This window comes from Hippocampus bargibanti, linkage group LG04 (assembly GCF_051943395.1).
Source record: "Hippocampus bargibanti isolate YZ-2025 linkage group LG04, ASM5194339v1, whole genome shotgun sequence".
Taxonomy (NCBI): Eukaryota; Metazoa; Chordata; class Actinopteri; order Syngnathiformes; family Syngnathidae; genus Hippocampus; species Hippocampus bargibanti.
In genome coordinates, this window is record NC_142737.1 from 33,444,057 (window position 1) to 33,456,399 (window position 12,343).

At 46.5% G+C, this 12,343-nt stretch overlaps 1 pseudogene; it reads right to left on the minus strand.

Annotated features, from left to right (window-relative positions):
* Window positions 1-6,590: 6,590 nt before the first annotated feature.
* Window positions 6,591-7,510, minus strand: LOC148899835 (uncharacterized; annotated as a pseudogene).
* Window positions 7,511-12,343: the final 4,833 nt, after the last annotated feature.

Sequence of the window (12,343 nt, forward strand, 5' to 3'; positions counted from 1 at the left end):
TTGACCCTGAAAAGAAGTGAATTACAATAATCGATACGGAAGGTGACGAGACTGTGGACGAGGATAGCAGTGGTGTGAGGGGTGAGAGAGGGACAGAGACTATTGATATTGCGGAGGTGAAAATACGCAGACCGAGTTATGTTATTTATATGGGAGTGAAAAGATAGTGTGCTATCGAGGATGACACCCAGGCTCTTGACCTGAAGGGCGGGGGACACGGTAGAACTGTCAATGGTGAGAGAGAAACTGTTTGCTTTGTGAAGGGTGGATTTTGTACCGACAAGGAGAAGTTCCGTTTTTTCGCTGTTTAGTTTGAGAAAGTTATGAGAAAACCAGGATTTAATTTCTGAGAGGCAAAGTGTAAGGGATGCAGGTGGAAGAGAGGCGTCGGGTTTACTGGAGAGGTAGAGCTGGGTGTCATCCGCGAAGCAGTGAAAATGAATTCCAAATTTGCGGAAGATATCACCAAGGGGAAGAAGGTATATAATAAAGAGAAGGGGCCCCAGGACAGAACCTTGGGGCACACCAGAAGACACAGGGGAGGACCGTGAAGTGAATGAGTTAATTTGCATAAACTGTGAGCGGCCAGTGAGGTAGGAGTGAAACCAACTAAGTGGGGTGTGTGTCACGCCTAGAGTGGAGAGTCGGTTCAGCAGGAGGGGGTGAGAAATGGTGTCAAAGGCTGCAGATAGATCAAGAAGGATGAGAACAGAGAGGTAGCCGGTATCTGCTGCTATGAGAAGGTCATTAGTGATTTTTATGAGGGCTTATTCAGTGCTGTGGCGGGGACGGAAACCAGACTGGAATTGTTCGTAGAGGTTATTGTGAGTGAGGTGAGAGTGGAGCTGAGAGGCGACGTTTTTTTTCGAGAATTTTAGCGATAAATGGAAAATGCGAAATTGGACGTATGTTATTGAAATCATTGGGATCTGAACCAAGTTTTTTCAGGATTGGCGTTACAGCTGCGGTTTTGAGAGGGGCAGGAACAATTCCAGTGGATAATGAGGAGTGAATAAGAGCTGAAATAAAAGGGAGGAGAGCGGGGATACAAGATTTGATGAGGACAGTAGGGAGGGGGTCAAGTTGACAGGTGGAATTCTTGGACTTGGTGATGAGGTCAGAAAGTAAGGAGGGATGAGGGAGTTCAAAAGACGACAGCAGTTGATAGGGAGTAGGAAGGTTGGGGGAGGGGAGGGATACAGAGGAGCCGAGGTTCTGGTGGATCTTGTTGATCTTTTCAGTGAAAAACAGAAGCAGAGCGTTGCAGGTGTCTGAGGAGTGAAAGTGTGGGGGGAGACAGCTAGGGGGTTGAATGATTTTGTTGTATGGGGAAAAGAGAGTCATTCCCAGTGTTAGCGTCAATCAGTCCAGAATGGTATTGTGATTTTGCGCGTGTGATAGAGTCCTTGTGATGAGTGAGGTGAGCTGTGTACATGTCCTTGTGGGTAGTGAGGCCGGTCTTCCTGTAAAGTCTTTCCAGTTGCCGAGTTTTCGCCTTGGTGGAGCGGAGATGGGCGGTGAACCAAGGGGCGGATCGGATGAATTGGACTGACCGGGACTTGACAGGAGCAAGGGCGATTAGCATGTTTGCAAGGTCCGTGTTGTACCGGGAGACAAGTTCATCGGGGGGGAGTTGTAGTCCGGATTGAGGGTGGCAGCCATTGCAGTGAGGGAAAAAGTGTCGATGTGTTTGACGTTCCGATAAGTGATGATGCGGGGTGGCTTGGGGAGAGTGTGATGGGAACGTTAAATGAGACAAGGAAATGGTCCGTTACAGGTAGTTCATTTGCTGTGCAGTTGGCGGGAGTAAAACCACAGCAGCATATCAAGTCCAGGGCATGCCCATTTGTATGTGTGGGAAAATCAGAGAATCGATGCAAGCCAAAACTCTCCAGTGAGGAAAACAAGTCTTTGGTAAGGGGATGGGTGGAACTGTCAATGTGTATGTTGAAGTCCCCCAGGATAATAATATTTGGTGACAGAGTGGAGAGGTGTGTGAAGACAGGGGAGAAGTCTTTTAAAAAGTCATGATGCGGTTTCGTGGGACGACTAACAGTGGGAGATCGTCCAGAAATTTGACACGCAAGGCATTCAAATGAGGGAGTTTCCGGGACTGGTACTTGAGTGACTTTCCAGATCTCGCGGTAAAATATCGCGAGACCGCCTCCTCGGCCCGAGAGGCGGGGTTTTGAGAGGTAAACAAACCCAGGTGGCGTCGTGTCGTTCAACTCGGAAAAGTCCCCCGCCGTTTGCCAGGTCTCATTCAAACAGAAGAAGTCCAGCTTACGGTCACGAAGGATGTCTTGGATAAGACAACCCTTTCCCGTAAGCGAGCGGATGTTCAGGAGGCCGAAGTTGATGCTGGTGGTGTCGTCATTTTGAGGCGCATTGGCCGACCTACCCAGGCCGCCAACACACGGTGTTCCACGAAGCGGCTGTACCCTCTGCGTGGCCGGAGGAAAGATGACCACAGGGAGGTGATATCCTTGGAGTCGTCAAGGTGAAAGTCTCGACGTGATCCGCGGTGGATATACCTCCGGGAAGGGCGACGAGCGATTTCAGGGAATTGGAAAATCGCCTGCGGCACGCTCGTCCGTCGGAAGCAGAGTTTGAGGAGCTCTGCCGCCGAATACTGCAGCCGTCCAACGGGTCGATGGAGTTGCGACATGATATCAACCAGTAACGTCCAGAGACAGGCAGCGTCCAGGTTAGCCCTCAACAGCAGGTACAGGTGGGTGGAGATCGTACGTATTCTCGTCTGTGATCCGGATAAACGACCGGAATCACGAGACGATCCGATAGCCAAAACGGATTGGAATACGACCATAAGTTCCTCTGGTGGCTGTCGAGTATTTCCAGTGGTTACAGGAATCGTAAAAATTAAAAGAAGCCAAAATGTTTGCGGGCGAATAGCGGCAGCCAAAAGCGCGCCAGCGTACACTCGACCCGGAAGCTTAAGTCTTAAGTCCAGAATCAGAATACCTTTATTCGTCCCACAATGGGGAAATTTGCAGTCCACAGCAGCAATTGAAAAGGGATTGGGTAGGGGTGGGGGTGAAAGGATAGAAAACAAGATATTCTAAGCATAACAAAATAAAGTGTCAACTGTATACTGTGCAGATGTAAATGTGCAAAACCGTTCCATAAGAAAAACTGTACATAGTGCAGAATCAAGAAATGCATTTTGATATATTGCAACAACCCATATTTACAAGTGTCCAGTTTTTTTTTTTCTTTTTTCACATGTGATCATTGAGAATTGTGAAGCCTGACAGCAGTCGGTAGGAACGACCGGCGGTACCTCTCCTTCTTGCAGCGCGGGTGTAATAGTCTCTGGCTAAAGGAGCTACCCAGTGCTGTCATGGTGGGCAGGAGGGGGTGGGAGGGACTGTCCATCATAGCTTTTAGTTTAGCTAGCGTCCGTCTGTTGCCCACCTCCTCCAGAGAGTCCAGCGAGCAGCCCACGACAGAACTGGCCCGCTTGACAAGGCGCTCCAGTCTTTTTCTGTACCGGGTGGTGATGCTGCCTGACCAGCAGACAATGCCATAGTGGATGGCTGATGCCACCACAGAGTCATAGAAAGTCTTTAGGAGTGACCCCTGAACTCCAAAAGACCTCAGTTTCTTGAGTAGGAAGAGGCGACTCTGTCCCTTTTTGATTAGGACATCCGTGTTTGTTGACCAGTCCAGTTTATTGTCGAATCCTTTCGAAAAAAACACATTGGGTGTCGAGCAATGCGTACACTAACACTTCCTTGTCTGGTTCAGTCTATGTGGACACATAGACTGGAACGATTGGTGAAGTGTAAGTGCTGCTCCTATCCTGTACAATTCTAAAAGAAGTAGCAACATCTGACTCTTGTGTCCTTGGTTTAGACCCCTCTTCTTTGTCCCTTTCTCTTGGCTGGTCTTGTTGTCTTTGCTTGTACTCTTTCCTGTCACGGTTTTGATGTAAGGATGTTGGATGGTGCTTTTCACATGTGTCACATGTGCTTCTAGATTTGCAGTTCTTTGAATGATGACCAACTTCAAGGCAGCCAAAACAAAGTTTCTCCTGCTGCACAAACTTTACTCTTTCCTCTGTTGGTTTTTCCATAAACCTTCGACACTTGTGGAGAGTGTGATTTACTTTCTTGAAGAACAGACATTGGCTGTCTGTCTTTTCACTTGAACTTGTAGTGAAGGTTTTGGCATTAATGTTTCGTTTTCTATATTCATTCAAGTTGAGTTGCTGGCTTGCCTTTGCTTTCTCATCTTTCGGGTTCATGGCTTGCCACGATGTTATAGGGTGGCAGGCAATACGAGCCTCTTTTCTGAGAAATGACACAAAGGCCTTGAAATCAGGAAACACATTAGTTTCATCCTCAATTGTTACAACTGCACGATTCCAGCGTGAGCTGCACCAATCAGGCAGATTGACTGCTGTTCTTTGGTTCTCCAAGCAGTCATTGAGAACTTGCAGTCCTTGTACATAAGGCATGATTGATTCAACGCTGCTGAGAAAGTCTGCAAATTCACGTAGGTCTTGGTTATCCTTTGGTCCAATTTTGTGCCATGCCTGGATCTTATCCCTGTATGCTTTGATAATTAAGAAAGGATTGCCATATCTGTCTTCCAATGTAGTCCAGGCGAGCAGAATCTGTACCTACCAGCAAACGCCCTTCAATAGCTTTCTTGGCAGCACCACCGACGTACTTTTGTAGGTTTGTTCTTCAACTGGCAGGTTCTTCCTATCAATCAGCGTTGAGAACGAAAGCTTCCTATCGTTAAACTTGAGAGGATCTCCTATAAATGCAGCAGGCTGTGGGATTGGAATGCGATTGGCTGTAATGGCTTCAGCGAAGGTTTTCACAAGATCATCACAAATGTTTTGAGATGTAGTTGTGTGTGAAGATATGGAGACATTGGACAATGTAGTCTCAAACACGGATTCATTGTGTGGCCAAGAATAGATTTCTGACCTATCAACCTTAAGGAATTGCTGAGCCTTTTTATTGGCAGTTTGGGTGAGTGATTCGCGTGTGTCATTCTTTCTTTCTTTTTTATGAGTCTGGATGCTCTGGATGTAGAGTGTCTCTGAATTTTTGGTAAGTAGCATCAATCACATTTTGAGCTGTATTTATTCTGCTCATTGTATTCACGAGGTCAGAATCGTCATTGTATTTGATGGCCTTTTTCAGTACATTAACATTATTTCCACCTTTCATAGGTCACTTTAAACTTTGCTTGCAGATCTTTCAACTTGTCATCTACAAGTTCCTGTCCCTTTTCAGTTCGTGTGCGAGTGCGTTCACTTGTTCTAGGCTTTGTGAAATCTGCTTTACTCGGATGTGGTGTTCCATCACTGTTGCTTTAACTTGCTCTTCTTGGGCCTATGATTGGTCCATTTCACCTTCACATGGCATGTTGACTGTGAATGTTGTTTGCAAGTGCTGATGTAGGGAAACGTCTGCTTCTCTTTTAAGATGGCGGGTCTTTGCAGCGAAGAGTTCAGTGGCAGTGCTTGTCTGGCCCGCTTGTCGAGGCATTGCTTGTTCAACGGGCTCCTTGTTCAGGCTTGAGACACTGCTCCTTTCACTTCGCAGCTCAAACTTTCACCACGGACATCTTCTGCAGGCGAATCTTCTACCCGACGTCTTCAGACAAAAAACGATTCAGCTATCACGTGGAGTCTTCACTCTTCACGGAAGTATTCTACTGTAGTTCCATTCCGAACAGAGGTTTCTTTATACTGATGGTTAATTCTTTAATGTGATTTCACTTGCATGCTGAATCACCAACGACACCACCACCACCGTAGAACTACAAACATGTATAAAAATACAGCTGTTATTTACACACAAACTTTTGGATCCCACATCAATGAAATAAAACGTATGCAACAAAATCGTACAAACCACTTTGCCCGCTTTCTGTCCGAAATAGAAGTTTTCGGTCTTTGTTCTTTTGTATTTTCCTTGCTAAACAGTACAGCGATAAAGCATGTCAATCCTCGCCGTCTTCGCCATAAAATGAAGCTTAAATAACGAAGAGCGGGAAGTAAATCTTTACCGGAAGGCACAACAGCCCAACGCAATGTTAAGAAAATAAAGCACAGCCATCTGCTGGTCAACTACGGGACAGCAGTCATAAACAAATGCATCAGGTGCAGTTAGTCACAATGTTGTTCGCGAACGACACGGATCTCTGAAGTGAACAAATAGAGCCGATTCCTAACAAGGAGCCGGAATTGGGAAACGGGAGCCGAATTTTTTTTTGTCCCCTATTCCCTGCCCCCGGTCTTCGGTTAAAGCCGCACGTGATTGGTAGAGGAGGGAGGAGAGACTTACAGACACACGCAGCAGTGAGGAGTGTAAGGGGTAAGGTTGAATGTTATCACATTATGCTGTTATTATTATTCAATTATTCTATTTCTACTAGTTGGTATGATAGAATTATGAATATGAAAAGCAAATTAGTGACAGCTGATTGTCAAACCCGAGTAACCACAGGGAAAGTCAAAGTTAGTGGATGCTCTATGCACATATAAATAAAGCCATATAAAAAAATGTTATAGTGTATTTTGGAGCAGGCGGCGGTTTCCCTTTGGGTCAGAAGACTTTGATGAGCACGGCGTAGGGCCGGATGGCCTTCTCCACCAGATCCTGTTCCTGCTCCTGCGTCAGGCCCTCGGGGACGGGCAGCAACCAGTACTTGTCGTCGTTGTACTTCTGGCGGAAGTCCGGGTTGAACCGGTTCTGCATGACCACGCGGTACTCTGTGTTGGTCGCGCACGATTGGAACGTCTGCGTGTAGGCCACCGCATACTCCAAGTACGGCGTCGAGTACACGTCGCTACCGTACCTTTGGCCCGGACCAGGCTGCTAATTGGTGACAATGATGGCCTGGGCTCCTTTCTTGGAGGTCCCGTGGTAGGACACGGGCCATTCTCCGGGTTTGGAGTAGGTGGTGGTTCTGTGGCCTCGCTCGCACAGCCACATGTTCCCGTCCGGGTATTTATCCCAGACCTTGAGAGCAAAGCGCAGCCATCCACATGGCCTGTGGTAGACTTCGCCTCTTCGGTAGTAGGTGCACGTGTCCTTCAGGTTGCTGAAATCAAAGTCGTACTGGCTGTCGAAAAACTCTTCCTCGTCGATCACCAGGCCCTCGTTACCTGCGCCGCTGAGACCCATGGCTGCTGACAAGAAGCCTTTGACCGACATGGGCAAGGCGGAGAGCAGGGGCGGGCCGTGCCCGGAAGCCCGAGCTTGTAGTGGCCCGGTAGTCGAGTGGTTAGCACACCGGCTTCACAGTGCAGAGGTCGCCGGTTCGCGTCCCGGTCCGGCCTCCCTGTGTGGAGTTTGCATGTTCTCCCCGGACCCGCGTGGGTTTTCTCCGGGTCCTCCGGTTTCCTCCCACACTCCAAAAACATGCATGGCAGGCAGATTGACCACTCCAAATTGTCCCCAGGTGTGAGTGTGAGAGTGACTGTTGTACGTCTTTGTGTGCGCTGCGATTGGCTTGCAACCAATTCAGGGTGTCCCCCGCCTTGTGCCCAAAGACAGCTGAGATAGGCTCCAGCAACCCCCCCCCCCCCACGACCCTAATGCGGAATAAGCACGACTGAAAATGGACGGAGGGATGTTATAGTGTATTTTTTACACAAGTAATTCGTTTTTCACATAATTTGATATGATTTTTAGTAGTAGTAGTTAATTAATTTAAGCGAAAAAAAAACAACCAAGGAACCATTTGGGAGCCAAAAGATGGTCGAAGAACACCAATGGACGGCCGCCATCTTAGATTTAGCTTTCAGCCAATGGGAAAGCCGCTTTGGCGTCACGTGGCAGTGACTTCCTCTCGCGCCGTGGTCTTGGATAAATGTTTCTTTTGCGGTTAAGAGAAAAATGTCACACTCTGCCTCCTTTTGCCGTTCTATGATTTTCTAACTGTGTGAATGACGTCCTGCTTGTGTCCCTGCAGATGTGAATCAGCTGATCGGTTGTCAGGAAGAAGTTCCTGACATGAAATCGGGAAGCTCCACTTTGGAGTACCCACAAGCCCCCCACATTAAAAAGGAAGAGGAGGAGGCTGATGTCAGCAGTTTGCAGCAAGATGGCGTCTCCGAGGAGAGCGTCGACGACCGACTTCCACCACTCGAGTGGTCAAAGCTTCATCCCGGCGATCTTAGGGGAGATCACCAGGGAACGCCCCCCTCGGTGCATCACACAGAAGAAACTTTGGGGAGCGCCGGCAATTGTGAAGGTAATGACATGTAGTCAAAAAACATCGCGGCTGTGACGTCGCAGGCGCAAAAAAACGTTTCCCGCAGCTCAATTCTTGGCACGTTTTAGGATCAAACTAAAAACAAATCATCAGACTTTGATGTGTATTTAAATCTTTAGAGAAGGAGGAAAAGGCCGATATCAGCGCATTGGTCCCGACCGGCGCCCGCCCGAAAAGCAAAGCGGGTGAAGACGAAGCGCCCGAATGCTCTGATTGGTCGCCGCCAGACGACCACCTGGCTCCAATCTCGGATGACGACGCCACTGACAGGCAAGGCGAGGACGAAAAGGGACCGGGGTCTCCAAAAATGGTCCTCGGCAAGAAAAGGTCCCGCAAACCCCAAAAGCATCCCGCCCCAAAGAAGCGTTTCTGCTGCTCGGTTTGCAGTAAAACGTTCATTTACAATTCCGACTTGATGAGACACATGAAAAGCCACACGGGAGAAAAACCCTTTTGCTGCTCGGTTTGCAGTAAAACGTTCATTTACAATTCCGACTTGAGAAGACACGGGAGAAAACGACTTTTGTTGCTCGGTTTGCGGTAAAAAGTTCACTTGCAATTCCCACTTGATGAGACACGTGAAAAGCCACACTGGAGAAAAACCCTTTTGCTGCTCTGTTTGCGGTAAAAAGTTCCTTTGCAGTTCCCACTTGATGAGACACATGAAAAGCCACACGGGAGAAAAACCTTTTTGCTGCTCGTTTTGCGGCAAGGCCTTTTCTCTGAAGGGAAACATGATGGTCCACATGAGGACGCACAGCGGAGAAAAACCCTTTGGATGCTCCACTTGTGGCGGGACCTTCGCCAAAAAGGGAACGCTGGTCACGCACGTGAGGACGCACACCGGAGAAAAGCCCTTCGCTTGTCGAGTGTGTGGCAAAAGATGCGCCCAGAAGTCCAGTTTGGATTCACACGTATGCACGCACCACGCCGGCAAGTAAACCGCATGCAGATCCCTCGACTGGAGTGTCTGATTGTTATTTCTTTTAAAGGACAACCGACGTCACCGGACAAGTTGTGTCCATAATTTGTAAAATGACTTCAAATGACTTCTACTGGGCGTATTTTAATCAGATTCCACCGCATATAGATATATTTTACGTTTTAATACTCGCGCTGAACATTCAGGAAGTGTTGTTTTTGAGTTGGTGACGAGTCCGTACGTGACGTCATGAAAGGACCGCCTCCTCACCGTAAAAAAAGACGCATTGTAGCGTCTTTCCATCACGTCAATGTATTTTGCTGTACTGTTTTTTTGGAAAACCAGATGTTACAACCAAAAGCCGCCAGCAGAGGGAGGCAAACTCCATGGAAGGAACGTATCAGCCTGTGGAAACGGAGGTGGCCACAGTTGGTCGCCATTTTGTGCCTCTTTTTGTTGGGGGGGGGGTGAGAGATTTTCCCCCAATGTTGCCTCAAAATGGCACATATAATTCTTTAATGGATTGAAAACATGTATGCTTTCCTCTTCAGAACTATTTGAATCATATTCATAACTGGATGTGTAACAAGAAAGCATATTATCTGAATTTGAAGTCATTGTTTTGATTCACTAGAAATGCAAGACGTCTTGGCGTGACGTCACGAACTGGGGGCGGGACTTTCTGAAAATGCCCAATTCGCAGCTCAATTTTTTGCAGATTTTGGACACTTTAAGTCATTTTTATTGGTGTTTTCATTTGAATAAAAATATCTTACTGCGTGTTTTGGGTATTTTAGCTGCTATAAAACGTTTTTCTGATGTCAGTTATGAAACAAAAAAGCGACGTCGGTTGCCCTTTAATAATCATAATAATAATAATAATAATAATACATTTGATTTATAAGCGTCTTTCAAAACTCTCGAGGTCACTTTACAGTCACGGGATAGGTTTCTCTGTGGGTGAGCAGCGGCAGCCATACGCGCCGGCTTTCTCTCAACCCGAAGTAACTCATAGATTGAAAGCGAGCTCGTCAGCTAACAGATAGATAATGGCGAGCAAGCTGGCGAGCAAGCTGGCCAGCCAGATAGCTAATAGATAGCGTGTGGCTGCCGCTGCTAAATATCCTGTTACTATAAAGTGACCTTGAGAGTTTAGAAAGGCGCTTATAAATGAAATTGATTATTCTTAATATTATTAATATTATTGCTTTGCTAACGTCCCGCAGATGTCAAGGACAATGATCCGCAGGCGACCCCCCTCAAAGAAGTCCCAAAAGAGGTCGTGGTGTGGCCAAAGCATCCCCGTGTGAAAGAGGAAGCAGAAGTTTTGAAAGGGGCTTAGAAATGAAATGGATTGTTATTATTAGAATAATAATAATAATTATTATTATTATTATTATTATTATTATTATTATTATTATTATTACCGTATTTTTTGGATTATAAATCACAGTTTTTTTCATCAAATTGGAGCGACTTAGATATGCTTTTTTTTCTTACTGTATATTATTTCCCATGTTATTTTCACATTAAACCGCAATAGCGCGCTCTCGGCCTGTGCTGGTATTGCGAGCGCAGAGACAGTAGCCTACACATTTCTATAACAGGTGTTACAGGGAAATCTGTGAGCCGTCAGAATCTGTCTCTGCGGTCGCGGTTTCCGGAGGGTCTGATTTTTCTGTAACACCAGCTGTTATTTATAAACACAACTGAGAAGGGCTGAATAAAAATGGCACCGAAAAGAAAGTCATATTCTGCAGCTTACAAGCTGCAGACAGTGAAATATGCAGCCGAAAACGGCAATCGAGCAGCGGAAAGAAAGTTTGGCGTGAGCGAAAAACTTGGAAGGGACTGGCAAAAAGCAGAGGTTACGCTTACTGAAATGAAGAAAACAAAAAAAGCTAATGGCGGGCGAAAAGCTCGGTGGCCGCAGTTGGAGGAACGAGTTCACGCATGGGTGCTTGAACAACGTGCTGCTGGGAGAGGGTTGTCGACAGCGCAGTTGCGTCTCCACGCCCAGGTCGTTGCCATGGAGATGAATATAAACGGCTTTGGAAGGAAGGAAGACCTTCTTGGTGTTACCGCTTCATGCAACGCAAACGCCTCTCTAACTTGTTAGCATGTTCTTTGTGCTAGAGTTATCTGAATAACTCTTGTAAAAGACTGTTGTGGGTTACCAAAAAGGAGGTGTGTCCATCGGAGTTGAGTAGAGCGAGAGCTGCGGTGTTATGTTGGAAAAAAAAAGAAGTAAAACGGAGCCTGATGTTCTCTATTTTATTTTAATTTAATTAATTTATTTTAAATTGCTTTTCAAGATGACATGTATGTTGTTTGGTGTTGGATTTTATCAAATACATTTTCCCCAAAAATGCGACTTATACTCCAGTGCGACCTATATATATATGTTTTTTTCTTCTTAATTATGCATTTTTTGGCTGGTCCGACCTATAATCCGGAGCCATTTATAATCTGAAAAATACGGTATTATTATTATTATTATTATGGGGTGGGGGCGGCCCGGTAGTCGACACTGGCTTCACAGTGCAGAGGTCGCTGGTTCGCGTCCCGCTCCGACATCCCTGTGTGGAGTTTGCATGTTCTCCCCGGACCCGCGTGGGTTTTCTCCGGGTACTCCGGTTTCCTCCCACACTCCAAAAACATGCATGGCAGACAGATTGACCACTCCAAATTGTCCCGAGGTGTGAGTGTGAGAGTGACTGTTGTACGTCTTTGTGTGCCCTGCGATTGGCTGGCAACCAATTCAGGGTGTCCCCCGCCTCGTGCCCGAAGACAGCTGAGATAGGCTCCAGCAACCCCCGCGACCCTAATGAGGAAGAAGCGCTACGGAAAATGAGATGAGATGAGAAGATCAAGCAGAAGGAGATCATCAAGAAACACAAACAAGGTGTGCGTTGGTGTGACTTATGTTGTACAATTTATTTCTTTAATGACAATACAATAGCACATTTATTATATGTAAAAATGTATATACTATTGTAGTTTTAAGGCTTATTTAGTAGAAAATTATGTTTTATGGGGACCCGGGAACAGATTATTGTCATTTTAATGGTTTCTTATGGGAAATAGATGTTTGGCAGATGAACTTTTCACCTTACACACACTTTCATGGAACCAAGTAAGTTTGTAAACTGAGAT